A 16,457-nucleotide genomic window follows, 5' to 3' on the forward strand; every position below is an offset into this window, starting at 1 on the left:
TCTCTGGTGTAAATACTGCTAGCATGGCTGACTTCAAGCAACCAAAGGAAGTCACAGAGAGTGAAGTTGGGAAGATGTATTACCTTCGATGAGCCATTATGAACTTTCTTCAGCACATCATTGTCACTGTTTAAATCACCTCTTAAGCCACCAATGAAGCATTTATAAAGTATAGTCTCAAATGCCACTGCTGTCCTATGAGCTAGAGAGAAAATGTAGAGCATGAATTGAGGCTAGATCCTCCAGGTGACGCTCAAAACCATGTCCACCTATACAGAATGTTTTGTTTTGTTTCCTAAATACATTTTGAGTCTTTTCTTTTTGTCAATGGCTATTTCCAGTCTAGGCTGGTGAACCAGGAAGTGTAAATTAAATATAAATTAATATTGAAGATAGTTCCAGGAGATTCTGAGACCATTAGGGACCTCATGTCTTGGCAGAATCCCAACAAGTTCAGGTTACCCTACTGAGCAGGCATTAAAATTCTCCTTCTGGGTCATCAGTGCCACTCTGCGCTGCCCTCTTGTGACTTCAGTGGCTGCCATAATCTGAGGAAGACTAACCCCTTACCACCTCCTGCCTTTCCTCTCTTCATGTGTCTCATTGCAAATGAAGCTGTTCTCCGTAAGGTATGAGCAAAGATTTCATGAACCTTGTGTACGAATATTATTAGACCCAAAATTTTTGGAAAGGTTTGGGACAAATTCCCTCATCTGAATGGGAGGGTAGCTGAATGGTACAACTTGAAGTCACAGCCCAGACTGTCCAACACTACAGGGAGCCTATGTGTCTTTAGGGTGACCTCTGACATTCACATCCTTGATAGGGGGTAGTTCTTGGCCTCCTGTTTTGGAGTCTTGATCTTGGGGATGGATAACTGACCATCTCAAAGGTTCTATTTTTTCAGGGATACTCCTTCCACTCTGATGCTAGCAGAACTTGGGATTCCCGCCCTGAGAGATGGTCCAGATTAGTTTGGTCCCTCCCCTCCCTCTTAACAGTGCATTTGCACTAGAGAGTTGATGTGTTCTCCATTTTTCTCATTTCCCATTGTTGACTTGACCTTGTCTCTTAGCAGAGAAGCAGGCACTTTCTTCTTTGATGGGGAAATGAAGAGATTGGCAAAGGTCTCAGTGAAGAAAGGCTTTGGAAAGGTGCCTATTTAGAAGGATACTCAGAGCCAGCTCTTGACAGCTCTGCTTTAACCAATGAGGCAAGATTTCCAGATATCACTTCACAGCACAGCCATTTCCTTTTGGCAAAGATGACTGGGCAGGGGGTATGGCTCTCCTCATCCTCCTGCCAAGAATCTATTTCATAGGCCTGCAGAAGCACTACAGAGAGGAAGAGGATGATAAAGCTGTGTAAACTGCTGAGTACTAAAAAGATGTTAGTTATCATAACAGTGGTTCTCCCACACAGAGTAAATGCCTTCACCTATTTCTTTCTCTTAAACTTTATATGCTCATTTCCTCTGGCAATTACTATTTAACAAGTGTGTCAACTTGATGTCCGAGTCCTATCCTATTCCTCACCAGTACCATCCCAGGGGGTCAGACACAGGATCCCATTTCACAAATGAAGAAACTGCGGCTCAAGGAAGTTCAAAGGGCTGCAGACAAAGGATTTGAATTCACATCTTCTGACTCCAACTGCAGTAATCACATTACCCTGACATAGGATAGGTGATCCAAAAAATGTCTGATAAACTCCTCTTCAACACTTATTTTTTGCTCTGCCATTTCACACTGTATCTTCATGTCACTAAGCATCTACTAAATACATCAATCAGCTGGTTCACAGAGGAAGTGGCATGGGGCCTGAATGATGGAAACTGCAGGATCCTGAAGTTGAATATGCAGGAGGCACAAAATAAGGTGTAGACTCTGGGGCAGTCTGAGGGCAAAGGCACTTACTTGCTGTCAGGCAGGTTTATCTCACCTCAGGGAAAATACAGGAGTTCTCCTGTGGCACAGCTGGATAAGGAGTCAGCTTTGCCACTGCAGCACAGGTCGTTGCTGTGGCATGGGTTCGATCCCTGGCCAGGGACCTTCCATAGGCCATGAGTGCAGCCAAATAAAAGTGTGTGGTGGGGGTAATACACACCAGTGGTCTCCACAAGTTTTTGCTCATGAAACCCCTAGAAGAATTTTCTACTCCTTTGTGCATTTTACAAGATGACCTCTAAAGCTTGTATATGCTTACTTACAAAAGTTATATCATCTAATTTTTTTATGTTGTACACATATTTTAAATTTACTTTGGCTGAAATCTTGAGCAGTAGAATCAATGAATTAACTTTACCAAGAATATCCGCAGACCTTAATTAGTCAAACCAACTTCATCATCCAATCAGGCAGCCAAATCAGAATTACCATTAGAAAATACGACTTCATTTTCATTTCCAATAAATGTATTCCTATGTACACCTTGTCCTTGGAATAACCTTCTCACTCAGTTTCAATTCTGAAAGAGACAAGGCACAGTCTTTGGCATGAGTTTGAAACCTAGAGAAATGAGATGTGGTCCATTTCCGTTTGCTCTGCTCATACCGGGCTATCCCTCTGGAACAACATGTTTCTGAAATCATCCCTGTGTGTAATGCCCAGATTTCTATACACCTTGGGGTCAGAGTGAGACTATATGTAAATGGTGAGACTGCAGATGAATAAGAAGTTTGCCTTGGAGTTCCCGTCGTGGCTCAGTGGTTAACAAATCCGACTAGGAACCATGAGGTTGCAGGTTCGATCCCTGGCCTTGCTCAGTGGGTTAAGGATCCGGCGTTGCCGTGAGCTGTGGTGTAGGTTGCAGACGTGGCTCAGATCCCGCGTTGCTGTGGCTCTGGGGTAGGCCGGCGGCTACAGCTCTGATTCGACCCCTAGCCTGGGAACCTCCATGTGCCACGGGAGCAGCCCTAGAAAAGGCAAAAAGACAAAAAAAAAAAAAAGTTTGCCTTTATTTTCCGAAGCAGAACTCACATGAACTCTCTAGCAAAAAAAGCTTTTGGAAAGCAGTTCAGGTAGAAGTTGAGGATCTGGAATTAATTCAAGTAATTCCCTTAGATACTAACTGTGCCCAGGTGCCCCTAAAGCCTTCAGGCACCTTCATCTGCACCACTGTGTACAATGCTTTCTAGATTCTGCTCTCACATCCCAGTTGCCCTTTTCTCACGACTCAAGCTGGCCTCCTTGGCCACCGCTGCAGCGCCCACCCAGATTTCTTTTTCTCTCTAACCCTCTGCCTACAGAGCCCAGGCTTCAAATCCCTGATCCTCACCACCTGTCTTTCATTGTAGAAAAACTCCTTACTTCAGGGAGAGTGAGTTTACAGAGGAATGAAACTGATATATATGAAGGTATAAATCAGATTGATAGCCTACCCAAATTTTAAGGTAGTGTCTACAATGTTCAAAGAAAAAACTGTTTACAAAAAGGAGGTTCTCAACGGTTGGAAATTCAGGTGACTCTAAGAGAAGTTATGGGCACTGGGGAGGAAATAGTCTAGATCATTCCAAGATGATTAAAGACAAGTTTGGATCACTGTGCTGGGATAGCAGTAACGTGTTAAGCTGGGTCAAAGCCTGGCAAGTAGCATCTCATATTTTCAGTCTGCAGGAGGTTCTAACTGGGGAAAAGCCACTCGTGTCAGTTGGTAGACAGTGCTGCAGTGATAGAATGGAGAGGGAATGAGATCCAGACAAATTTTACTGAAATCCCTATATCCTTGGACATTCCATCAAATCCAAGTTTTTGGAGTAGTTCTTATCTACCCTAAATCCAGCTATTTTAAAATCAGTAGAATAGAGAAAGTCAGCTAAAGTGATGGGAAGGCTCAGGTAACCCTGACAAGGAGACTCACTTAAAAAAAAAAAAAAACAAACAAACAAAAAAAAAAAACTGAGATTCTAAAGGTTATTTCAGGTCACGCTGCATACACCCAAGACTAAAGTCAAGATGTTAAGAAAGAAAAAGACCATATTTAAGATGCTGCTCTCACTCAGGCATATGGTAAATGTGGAGATGTTTTTTCTTGCCTAAGGATATGAATCTCACTTTCCAAAATAAGGTAGGCAAGTGGATTTCTGCCACTTGGCTTCATCAATTCGGCAGATAATTCGTCAAACTCAATCCGTATCTCTGAATGTGGATACAAAGATTTACAGAACGAGCAGCCAAAAGATACCTTTTGAATTCGACTGTAACCATGACATTCAAATGACCTGACCACATAGCATCGGAATTCAGAGGGAATGAAAGAAACTCTGCCATTGCTCTTAGAAACAGAAATGAGTAGGAAGAATCTGCTCCCCTGCCTCCCTCCAACCCTATTACTTAACACCTAATAAACATCTATTCCTTTTCAATGTCCAAGGGATCTTGTTTGCAAACATGAACAACCATTGCTTTGTTCTCTTGGGAGAAAACAAAACAGCATCAATCAAAGCAAAGCTACATACCCAGACCTGCTGCCGCAGCTGCTTGTTCAAAACTGCATGTCACTGCTCCCTCAAGCCTGAGCGCCAGGACGCTTCTGAATCCTCGGCCCCTGCTCTTCTGAGCACTGCCGGGATTTAACTCTTGGAGGCTGGATGCTCTAACCAAGGAAGCCAAGCCAACTTAACTACCTGCGTGCGTGCTGACTCATGCCTGGGACAGCACGCACCCCAGCTGAGTCTGCTTATGGCTGAAACCCTGCACCATCCCGAGAAGGTCACACCTGGGGCTCATCCTTTTGCATCCTGCACACAGCCCGGGAAGGATCACTCAGTAGCTCATGCCGACCTGCTTCTCCTATTTGAATTGGAAAATATTAAATTCTTCCTACACCACGTCAACTACGCCCCACTGAGAAGAGACTTTGCAGGACAAATCAGCACAAAGATGTAAGTTAGGATCTTGATAGATGAGTTAAACGTGGGTGTGGGGACACCCCCTCCTTTCTAGAAAGATTGTGACCAGATGGAGAAAACTGATTACATGTAGTCACCATGGAAGTTTGGTGAAGCATTTATTAGGGCAGTGTTTACATTTTCCCTGGTGTCCTTTCCAGGCTAAAGCAAACATCAGCTTCTTGCAATAGTGCCTCCGTTTTAACCACCTAGTTACTAGGATTCCCAGGGAAAATGTTCATGCTTCTACCCCTTTGGGGCCCAGATTAGCAGGTATCAAAGACAGTGCAAAGAAAACAAAGATTTCTCATGCTTAATTGGGTCTTTGAAGTCCATGTCATTCCACACGTCCCAGGCAGAAGGCACAGAAGCCTAGAATTCCGAAAGACAACCAGTGGTGGTTTGCCAGTTAGGGGTGGGTCCCTCGAATTAGCAGCTGTGGAGTCCTTGCTTTCTTCAGGCCATAGCCAAGTCCACCCTGGGATTCACCTGGCAGGAAAAAGAAGTTGGGTGCAAGGCAGGGAGAAGTACAGGGAGGGGTGTTTAGTGAAAAATGAATTATTGCAGGTGGTCAGAAAATAGACATGCAACTGTGTGGGAATCTGGCATTAGGGGTTACTGCAAGAATTCCCTCTTCTTCCCACTGACTGCAGCCACAGAACTACTAGCTCAGGTTTATTAGCTACTATTGGGCTCCCAGGCTCTCAGGCTTCCTTTGCCTAAAGTTGCATCTACCACCAAGGGAATGCAAATCCATCTATGTGTAGAACACAGCCTGTAAACTGAACGTGCAATAATAATAGTGGTGAGCTGGTAACAATAGCAGCAGCTCCTATGTTACATGCTTACTATAGGCCAGCAAAGGTGCCAAATGCTTTACATGTGTTCTGTAGCAAGAACTGCTGGTTCTTACACAGAATCTGTGTTCTCTCTTCTACCTTGCCATCCCTGCAGTCAGGAATAGCCATGGAGCCAAGATATGAGCAACGGAAAATGAGCAGAAGTGATACCCACTAGTTCCATTCTTGGCTTATGAAACCTTCCCCCTGTGTGAGCCTCTAGGCTTGGAGGGAGATACCCATAATGACTGTGGAGATTATGGAGAGAGGGAGGTGAAAAGCCTCCATCAGCCTAAATGACCACATAGAGAGAACTGCTGACCTTTGTCATCATAGGCATACCTTGTTTGAATGAGCTTCATCTTACTGTGCTTCGCAGATATTGCATATTTTTTTTACAAGTCGAAAGTGACTGTGCAAAGAACAAGACTATGGGTGCCATTTTTCTAAGAGCGTTTGCTCACTCTCTGTCTCTGTTACATTTTGGCAATTCTCACAATATTTCAAAATTTTTCATTATGTCCATATTTGCTATGGTGATCTGTGATTGGTGATGTTGCTGTTGCAAAGAGATTACAACTTGCTGAAGGCTCAGAAGAGACTTTGCATTTTTTAGCCATAAAGTATTTTTTAATTAAGGTGTGTTAATTGTTTTTTTGGGGTTTTTTGTTTGTTTGTTTGTTTTCTTTTTGGCATTTCTTGGGCCGCTCCCGCGGCATATGGAGGTTCCCAGGCTAGGGGTCCAATAGGAGCTGAAGCTGCCAGCCTGCGCCAGAGCCACAGCAACGCGGGATCCGAGCCGTGTCTGCAACCTACACCGCAGCTCATGGCAACACCGGATCATTAACCCACTGAGCAAGGCCAGGGATCGAACCTGCAACCTCATGGTTCCTAGTCGGATTCGTTAACCACTGCGCCATGACGGGAACTCCTCATTGTTTTTTTTTAAGACATAATGCTATTGCACACTTAAGAGACTATAGCATAGTGTAAATATAACTTTTATACATCCTAGAAAATGAAAAAAATTCATGTGCCTCTCTTTATTGCAGTATTTTTTTTATTTCAGTGGTCTAGAACTAAACCCACATTATACCCAAGGTATGCCTGTACTTTGAAATTATGAGAAAAAAAATGTGGTTTTCAAAATTCTTTTAGAGATATGTAATCAAAACAGCTTAAAGACCACTTGTCTACAGGAAAAAAAATAAATAAAACAAAAAACAAAAAAAAACTAGGTTCCTAACCAGGTATTCAAACTCACCCAGTCCATGCCTTTTTTCTTCATCTTTGTCTTTGACATTTCACCTGGTCAGTCCCTTATTCTGAGCATATGGGCCTCTTTATGGTTCCCAAATATATCTGTCCTATCCCACACTTGTTCAAAATTTTACCCTCACCCAGAACCCTTTTCCAACTTCTCCCCAATTAACTTAGTCATACTTTGCCAAAGAAGTTTGAAAACATGGCTGCCAATTCGTTGAGACTCCACCCATGGAAAAGTAGGGATGTATGACAGCTCCCCTTGCATCTGGCAAGCTGTTGACTAGTCGTGCCTGACAATAGGGATTGTAGAAGTGAAGCCATGTGATTTCTGATGCCAGGTCACAAAAAGTCGTGCAGTATCCATGATTCCTGGAACACTCACTCTTGGAACTGTTAAAAGGCAAAATTCAATTGAGTACATTGTAAAAATCTTACTAGCTTCATTCAATGATTCATGAGTCAGGTACCATCCCATCTAGCAGATAGGAAGGAGCTCCAAAAAGCTGTACAGAGTGAAAGGCTTTTACAAGCAGAGGGAGCTGGAACAAGAAAGAGGCCAAAAACCAGGTTAGTTACTGCCAGGTTACTCTCCTTCAGGGAATGGTAGTGTCCATCAGGAAATTTACCTAACTAGTGCTGATGGGGCAATTTCTGATTAACTGGTTTAAGATTCCATTTCTAGTAGAGCAAAACTATAAGTTAAAAGTCAGTTCAGGAGTTCCCATCGTGGCTCAGTGGTTGGCAAACCCGACTAGCATCCATGAGGATGTGGGTTTGATCCCTGGCCTCACTCAGTGGGTTAAGGATCTGGTGTTGCCGTGAGTTGTGGTATAGGTTGCAGACGTGGCTCAGATCCTGCGTTGCTGTGGCTGTGGCATAGGCCAGAGGCTGCAGCTCTAATTGGATACCTAACCTGGGAACCTCCCTGTGTCACTGGTATGGCCCTAAAAGACAAAAAAAAAAAAAAAAGTCTGTTCAGTGACGTGGGGCTTAGCATAAGTGACTCCATTTCTTGGGCCTATGGTCATGCTTTTGACATGTAAAAGGTCTGGAAATCCTGAAGCTGAAATAGTGGAAAGAATGGGACAGAAGCTTCAGTCACAGTTTCAACTGAGCTCCTTCTAGACAGTGCCATGAAGGTACTGGATATGCAAGTAAATCAGTGTTAAACTCTAAACTAGTCCATCCACCAGCTGAATACCATGGAGTGAATCCCACCCATGCCACACAGAACAGAAGTATCACCCAGCCATGGTCTCCCCAAATTCCTGGCCCACAAAACTATCAGCCATAATAAAACAGTTGTCCTCTTAAGTCACTATGTTTGGAGTTGTTATGTAGCAAACATAACTGGAATGCCCTCCCTCAGGGCCCAAGACAGACTCCACATTTCTCAAGATTTCTCTGAGCATTCTACCCACTTAAATTTATGAGTTGTCTGATCTTTTATAATTCTGATCTTGAGCTAATTTAAAAAAATATGGAGTTGTCTTACTCTACCTGGAGTCCAGGATCCTTTCATTTCATTCTTTGTAGCACTTTATACAATAGTGAATGGATTTGTTATTGATAAGAACACTACCCATATAACATGAATCATAGCTGTGACTGTAAGGGGGAGGGGCAGGGGCTAGGGGAGGTGGCACTTGCTACCTGGTTCTGTTCTTGTGGGCATGTGAATCTTGACTGTAAAGGTTAGCTTGCAGTTATCCAATCCAGCATTTATTCATATATTTCCTAAGTGCCTACTATTTACCAGACAATTTTTTAGGCCCTCATAATAGAGCAGTGAACAAGGCAAAGTCCTTTTCATGATGTTTCCATTATTAGTGGATAAAGCCAAACAAACAGTTAAATATAATTTATTAGGTTATAACCACTAAGAAGAAGAATAAAGTAAAACAAGAAGTGAGAGAAGGATGTTTCATATAGTATAAATCAGAGAAGGGTCCTCTCTGATAAGGTGATATTTCAAGAGACACCTGAAGGAAATGGGAAGAAATTAGAAGTCATACTTACTTACATCTCGGGGAGAAGTATTCCAGCAAAAAAGGAGTAGCAAATATAAAGTTCCCCAGAAAAGAGCGGGCTTGATGGAATGAAGGAAGTTGGCCAGGGTGCATGAGCAGAGAGAGCAAGAGAAGGAGCAAGTGGAAAGATGGTTAAGGTGTGTTGGGTGAAGGTCAGGAAGGGCCTTGGGCATCTGGTAAGGTCTTTAGATTTTTCTCCAAATTAGATAGGAAGTAATTAGAGATTTTCGAGCAGAGCAGTAGCATGATCTGGCCTTTAGACAACTTCCTCTATTATCTATTACCTGTATTCTATGAGAAAGCACACACCACAGAGAGGCAAGTTTTAGAAGCAGAACAATTTGAAGGCTTTTCCAATATCCAAACAAGAGCCTTAGACTAGAAGGCTGGAAGTGGAGATGATGTGAGGTAGTCATAACATGGATGTGTTTTAAAGGATCTCCTGTTGGGTTTAGAAGACTGAGCGAGAACATAGGAGTCCTGAAGACCTGGTAGAGTGGAGCTGACCTCTGCTGAGATGTGGAAGGACAGGAAAGAATGAGGTTTGAATAAAGGGAATCAAACATTGGGTATCTGCAAAATTATTCTGGAGGGATTCTTTAGCTCAAGACCTTATGAAAATGAAAAAAAAAAAAAAAGAGTTCCCGTCGTGGCGCAGTGGTTAACGAATCCGACTAGGAACCATGAGGTTGCGGGTTCGATCCCTGCCCTTGCTCAGTGGGTTAATGATCCGACGTTGCCGTGAGCTGTGGTGTAGGTTGCAGACGCGGCTCGGATCCCGTGTTGCTGTGGCTCTGGCGTAGGCCGGTGGCTACAGCTCCGATTGGACCCCTAGCCTGGGAATCTCCATATGCCGCGGGAGCGGCCCAAGAAATAGCAAAAAGACCAAAAAAAAAAAAAAAAAAAAAAAAGACCTTATGAAAATGACTTGCAGAAATTGGTCAGAAGTGAGCTAATATCTGCAAAGGCAATGATAGACAAAAGTATATCCCAAAGGGTGATAGGTTTTTAGATGGTACAAAGTGGACTCTTTTGATAGTTATGAATTAGTTTTGATGAGGATTAGAAATATAGAGTCAGCCTAAAGCAACTTCTAAGGAATTTATTGCAAGAAAAATGTTAATTAAATAATAGTAAAAGTGATAAATAGTTATGGGGAAAAATCATGTCAGCTATACACTAGTGGATGAACGTTGGGAAATACTGGTGTATAATTTAATATCCAATTAATTTAAGTATCTCTAAAGGTCAGTGTCTGAGAAGCCTTATCCATTAAGTCTGTTCTGATCCATCCAAAATCTTACTCATTTACAGTTGGCTAATTGTCTTCTGTGATCCAGCACATTTTTTTTTTTTTTTTTTTTTTTTTTACATGCGCTATATTCAGGGGTGGTGGGTTCTATATCAAAGGCCAAAAATAGCATTTGACAACTTAGGACAACTCAGTGATTACAGTTTTAGCTAATGATAAGGTTTTTGCCTTGTTGAATGAAGGGTGCAAACTGAGAGGAACTTGGAGAGACACTGCAGAAGAGAAACCTGCACTGATGGAGAGGCTGCAAGAAGAGGTTTGAGGAAGAAAGAGAAGCCAGGGCAGAGGACTTGAGGAGGAGTGAGGGATTTCTAATGGGAAAGGCTAACTTCATTTTTGTAGAGCGTTGACATAGTTTCTTCCTGAAACATTTGGTAGGATAGAATTCACCAGTGAACTCTCCTGAGCCTCTAATTTTATTTTTTCACATCTAATTTTGATAGTGTGTGATACAGCTCCAGTTCTTTGAGGCCCCCAATACCGGTCATGCTGCTTCTCCATCTGGAGGCCAGCTACTTAGGTATGTTCACTTTGTGAAACTGTGCAAACTTTTCTGTCTGTATGAAATACTATGGTCAATTTTCTAAAAATATATTCACTCTGTTCAATTTTTTTAAAGCATCTCATTCAAAATGACTTAAATAATAAGGAACATTATTCATTCACATAACAATTCCATGGAGGGCAGCTCAAATTGGCTGCTTCAATACCCAATTATTTCATTAGGACCCAGTTCCTCAATGATACTCTGTTCGTCAGTTCTGTCTTAAGAGCTGTAGAAATTCTGGGCATTATATCTAGACAAAATCTTGCCAAGAGGAAGGGACTAATTTCATCCATGGGATCTCTTTTTAAGAGCAAGAAAAAATTTCTAAGAGTAGGTCTGATAATTTCTTATAAAATCAAACACACATCAGGAGTCCCCATTGTGGCTCAGCAGTAGCAAACCTGACTAGTATCCATGAGGACGTAGGTTCGATCCCTGGCATCACTCAGTGGGTTAAGGTTCTGGCATTGCTGTGAGCTCTGGTGTAGGCTGCAGACAGCTCGGATCTGGCCTTGCTGTGGCTATGATGTAGACCAGCAGCTGCAGCTCTGATTCCACCCCTAACCTGGGTACATCATATGCCAAGGGTGTGGTCCTAAAAAGACAAAAAAAAAAAAAAAATCAAACACATATCTACCTTGACCCAGAGTTCCTGCACCTGGCTATTTATCCACGAGAAACAGAAACATAAACTTGCAGGCATAGCTGGGAGAAACTGTGGGTTTAATTCCAGATCAAAGCAGTAAAGCAGTCGCATGAATTTTTTGGTTTCCCAATGCTTTAAGGGTTATATTTACACTATACTGTAGTCTTTCAAGAGTGCAATGTTATATCTAAACAAATGTATATAAAGTAAGATTGATTTTGAGCTCAAACTTAGTATTATTGAAAGGAAAACGTCAGGGGAATGGATAAATTAGACGTTTGGGATTAATATATACACACCACAATATATAAATTAGCCGAGAAGGACATTATGTATAGTACAGGGAAATTAATTCAATATTCTGTAATAACCCATATGGGAAAAGAATCTGAAAGAGAATGGAGAAATATATATATATATATAAATTATTCACTTTGGTGTCCACCTGAAATTAACACAATGTTGGAAATCAGCTATACTCCAACAAAATATTAAAACAGATTAAAAAAATGATGTATATACCATAATTTTAAAATACTTTAATTGCTAAAAAGTGCTAACCATCATCTGAGCCATCAGCAAATCATATTCTTTTTGCTGGTGGAGAGTTTGAAATGTTGCAGGAATTACCAAAATGTGACACAGAGGCAAGAAGTGAGCATGCATATGCTGTTGGAAAATGGTGTCAATACTTGTTAGTTCAGGAGTGCCACAAACCTTCAGCCTGGAAAAACGCAGTATGTGCAAAACACCACAAAGTGAAACACAGTAAAACAAGGTATGCCTGTACATATATGAACATGTAAACACATACAGAAAACATATAAAAAAATATTCTTAGCTACCTTTTCATAATATCCAAAGTTTGGGAAGAGTCTATGTATCAATCTATAGAAGAGTGGATAAACAAACTGTGGTACATCTATTCCATAAAATACTACTCACTAATTAAAAGGAATAAATGACCAATAACCATGACAACATGAATGAATCTAAAAATATTATGTAGAGTGAAATAAACCACACACAAAGAGTACATACATAGTAAATGGTGGGAAAAAAAAATCAATAGTGGATAAAGGGGTATATACAGCGGGTATTTGTTTCTGGGGGTGGTAGGGTGAAAGCTGGCCAGGAGTGACTGGGAAGGGGCATAAAGGAAGTTTCTGGGGAGACAATAATGTTCTACATGCTGATAGAGGTTTGACAGGTCCATGCATTTGTCAAACCGATAAATATCCACTTACGTTTTGGGTATTTCTTCATTTATAAATATTACCATAAAAAATGAACAAATTTTGAATTTTAGCTAATGATACAAATGTCAAAGTATTTAGGCAGAAGCAAAATGATATCTGCAAAGGGATTTTTGCAGTAATTGATAGGTTAAAAAGATAGACAAAGGGGTTGATATGTGAGGTAGCAAGTTAAAAAATGATGGTAGAAAATGGGTGGTGCCTACAGGAAACTCTCAATGTGAAATTTTTATCAATTTCAGGTACACTTAAAATTTTTCATGATAAAATGTTAGTGGGAAAAGGGTTTGTATAAAAAGGGTTTCATGGTCAAATAAATTTGGAAAACATTAGTTTAATGAAATTTAAATAGTTTTCTCTGTGGGAAGGGTTTATCAGAGCCTTCAATATGCAGATACGAATGCTGGATTTGCATGTGTGTGTGTGTGTGTGTTTCCTAACTTAGATTTTTTTCCCTACCAAAACCCAACTGAAAGGGAAGGGAAAACTGGGAAATGGAGAACGAACAGTGTACACTCTGCTACCAATATTCCCCTGCCCTCCAGGGGCCACCGCCCAGTCACTTGTCCCCTGGGCTTCAGCCCCAATTCCACTAGCTCATTTCCCCTTCAAACCTGAGCATATGCGACCAGCTGCTCTAAATCAGCACAGAAACCAGCAGGTCTTTCGAGTGAGCTTGGCTGCCTTTCCAGCTCTGACCTCCTTTTAGCAGTGGGAAGATTGCCATCAATTCCTTATCACTTTTGTCAAATGAAAAAGACCTGGATTTGGGCCCCCTTCATTCTCAAGAAGAAAATGGATTTCCTAGGGCCTGAGCAAATTCACTGTTGTTACTGATTTTAATTGGTGATTAAGCCCTGAATATCTCGAGACATTAAGCCAGTTTCGATAGCCCAGATCTACAGGAAGCCAGATTGTCACAGTTCTCCATACTCTCCATGTGTTAAAGTGACATTTCAGATACCTTCCAGTCTAATTTTGGTGACTTTTTGTTTGAATTCACACTTGCATGAATGTTCATGGCACTGGGGGTTATATGTGCTGAATACGTTGACATTTTCTCTCCTGCAGGAAGAACCATATCGCCACCTCACCCCCAAGAGCAACTCTTGCTCTGTGTTGGGAGCAATTGGTGCCGAGGATTGTGCAAGAAGAAGGAACAAGACCTGCTGGCTCTATTCCTGGTTTCAATTCCTCTGCCTCCTGCAGTGGCATCTGTCAGCTCTCAGGAAATTGGAGCCACAGGGAAAACCTCATTAGGCAGCCACTCGGCCCTGAGGGCTCTGAGTGGCCACTGTAAGCGGCAGGGGAGGGGAGGTTGAGCTCTGTGGAGTCATCTGGCATCAGCTCATGAGCTCAGAAATGTGCCTCAGAATCCAGGGCTAGCGAAGCTTCCAAAGCAGACATGTGCCCGTATCACTGATTGGACATGATTCTTCTCAAGCCTCTTGCTTTTACATGTTTGTTCATCCCCAGAGCGTATGGAGAAACAGAGCTAGCAAACACCTGCAAATTCATCAGCCCGCCTCTGGTATGGAGTCTGCAAGGCTGACTGAAGCAGTTGTAACGTTGCCTGCTGTGAAAAGGAAGTTTGTGCTACACACACACTGTCTCCTCGGTCTTATCCCTGCCAGGGGCCCCTGTCACAGCCTAAGACCAACCAGAGGTCAACAGACTCTCTTGACCAAGAAGGCTTGTAAAGAACATATTTCCCATAAGCATGTCAGTGGCTTGACTGTGGCCTTTTAAAACTCAAAGCCAATGATTTCAAAGACAACTTCAAAACAAATATTCATTTAAAGTCAGATCATGCTTTCTCCAAAATGACTTTTTTTTTTCCCTGAAACATCCCAAAATATCAGGAAGTATTGGTGCTCAACCCAGTGGGAAACTTGTTATATGCCTTTCCGTGGTCACAGGCTCTTCATTAAAAAGAGAATGCATGGAGTTCCCGTCGTGGCACAGTGGTTAACGAATCCGACTAGGAACCATGAGGTTGCGGGTTCGGTCCCTGCCCTTGCTCAGTGGGTTAACGATCCGGCGTTGCCGTGAGCTGTGATGTAGGTTGCAGACGCGGCTTGGATCTCGCGTTGCTGTGGCTCTGGCGTAGGCTGGTGGCTACAGCTCCGATTCGACCCCTAGCCTGGGAACCTCCATATGCCGCAGGAGCGGCCCAAAGAAATAGCAAAAAAAAAAAAAAGAGAATGCATAAAAGACAGACTGCCTTGGCTGAAACCTCCTTAACCCCTCCCCTCTCATGCAGATAAATAACAATTAGCAGAAAGCAATTCAAACAATACCACTTCCTCTATGTGACAACACAGAGCTGGCCTGGTAAGCAGACTCCATGTATTAATAAATCATGGTAACCATGCATGTTTCTGCTTCATTGCCACCTTGGCTCACCACCAAAGAAGACTGTCATGCTAATTCAGAGCTGACCAGTTCTCCAGCAACCACTGTGCATGCACGTCAGATGTTCAGAAGCTAGAGGAAGTATTTCCCCCAAGGTAATGAGATGTAAATAGGTGCAAACTACTAATAATATATACTCACTCAGAAGTCCAAATAAAAGCTGTGACTGGGCTTGGTTTTTATCCAGCCTCTTTCTGCCAGGGGCCAGTCTTTTCATTGACTGGGACTTCTTCCTTGCCTCCACAGGGGTCTTCTTTTCATCTCTCTCATTTTCCTCTGTAGAATGACAATGATTGTTTACTGAGCACTTAATTTGTATGCAGGCCTCATCACTGCCCTACATTACACCACCACATAAGTAAAACCATCCCTACTTTACAAATGAGGAAACTGAGGCTCAGAGAAAATTGACCGAGGGGCCAAGTGCCTATAAGCAGCAGAGTTGGGATTTGAACGCAGGTGAGGCCCTGATCCATGCCCCTGTGGGTATGCCCTACTTCCTCTATCTTCTCCAGGAGTTTCTCTTCCCTCCCTAGATAATTACTCTCATTCTTTACAAAACAATGGTGCCATTCATTAATTGACTTTCAACTGTCAAACTTTTATCAAGTACTTAATATAAAGTTAAGCAGAAAAATGCTTATCTTACTTCCCTGAGAGAAGGTATTTCCTCTGAACCTTATTTTCCTCTACATCTACTCCCCAAGTCTTTTTGTTTCCCACAAACAAGCAGTTCCTTACACAATCCACTGTAGTCTTCATTCCAAATGACACAGAGGTAAATGGTCACATTGTTAAGTGTTGAGAAAGTATGAACTAGAGAAGCTTATTGGGATAAGGATGTTTCTAGGTTAGATTACTCTAACAATGACCTAAATGATCCGTGTCCTTTTAGGAACTACACTGGGTTTATTATTTAAACATGACTTACTTCATCTCTCCAAGCACTGGAGAGGATTGAGGAGAGAGGAGTTCAACAAAGCTCTAGGTGGGAAGGAAAGGTAAGTATAAAATCCTGGTTGAGGTTCTCTAATGGATTGGGATACCTAAAAGAATAAAAGAACAACCACCCTTGCTATTTCCTACTCATACTGGAAAAAAGTCTTTGGATCACCAAGTAAAAATATTTAGAACTTATTTTACTCCAAGCTAAAAAAAAAAAAAAAAAAAAGTACTTACCAAAAGAAATGAGAAGCAAATGATTAAACAATTCTGGATGGGGCATCTAAAGTCTCCAATGAGATCTGCTTATATGGAG

At 42.0% G+C, this 16,457-nt stretch overlaps 1 protein-coding gene across 2 annotated transcripts in view; it reads right to left on the reverse strand.

Annotated features, from left to right (window-relative positions):
• ASAH2 (N-acylsphingosine amidohydrolase 2) overlaps positions 1-15,475 on the reverse strand; it is a 115,130-nt gene extending 99,655 nt beyond the window's left edge. The window contains exon 1 of one of the 2 annotated variants that reach the window (XM_084996691.1): positions 15,341-15,475. The gene's annotated coding sequence lies outside the window, so the exon portion shown is untranslated. Of the gene's footprint in view, positions 1-4,456; positions 4,509-15,340 lie in introns of those variants that run through there. The other variant, XM_005671250.4, reaches the window with a different exon arrangement.
• Between the last annotated feature and the right edge of the window lie 982 nt (positions 15,476-16,457).

Source organism: Sus scrofa, chromosome 14 (genome assembly GCF_054392235.1).
Source record: "Sus scrofa isolate SSC_HxYL_T2T_F1_AM1 chromosome 14, Sscrofa_HxYL_maternal_Yorkshire_Landrace_v2.0, whole genome shotgun sequence".
Lineage (NCBI taxonomy): Eukaryota > Metazoa > Chordata > Mammalia > Artiodactyla > Suidae > Sus > Sus scrofa.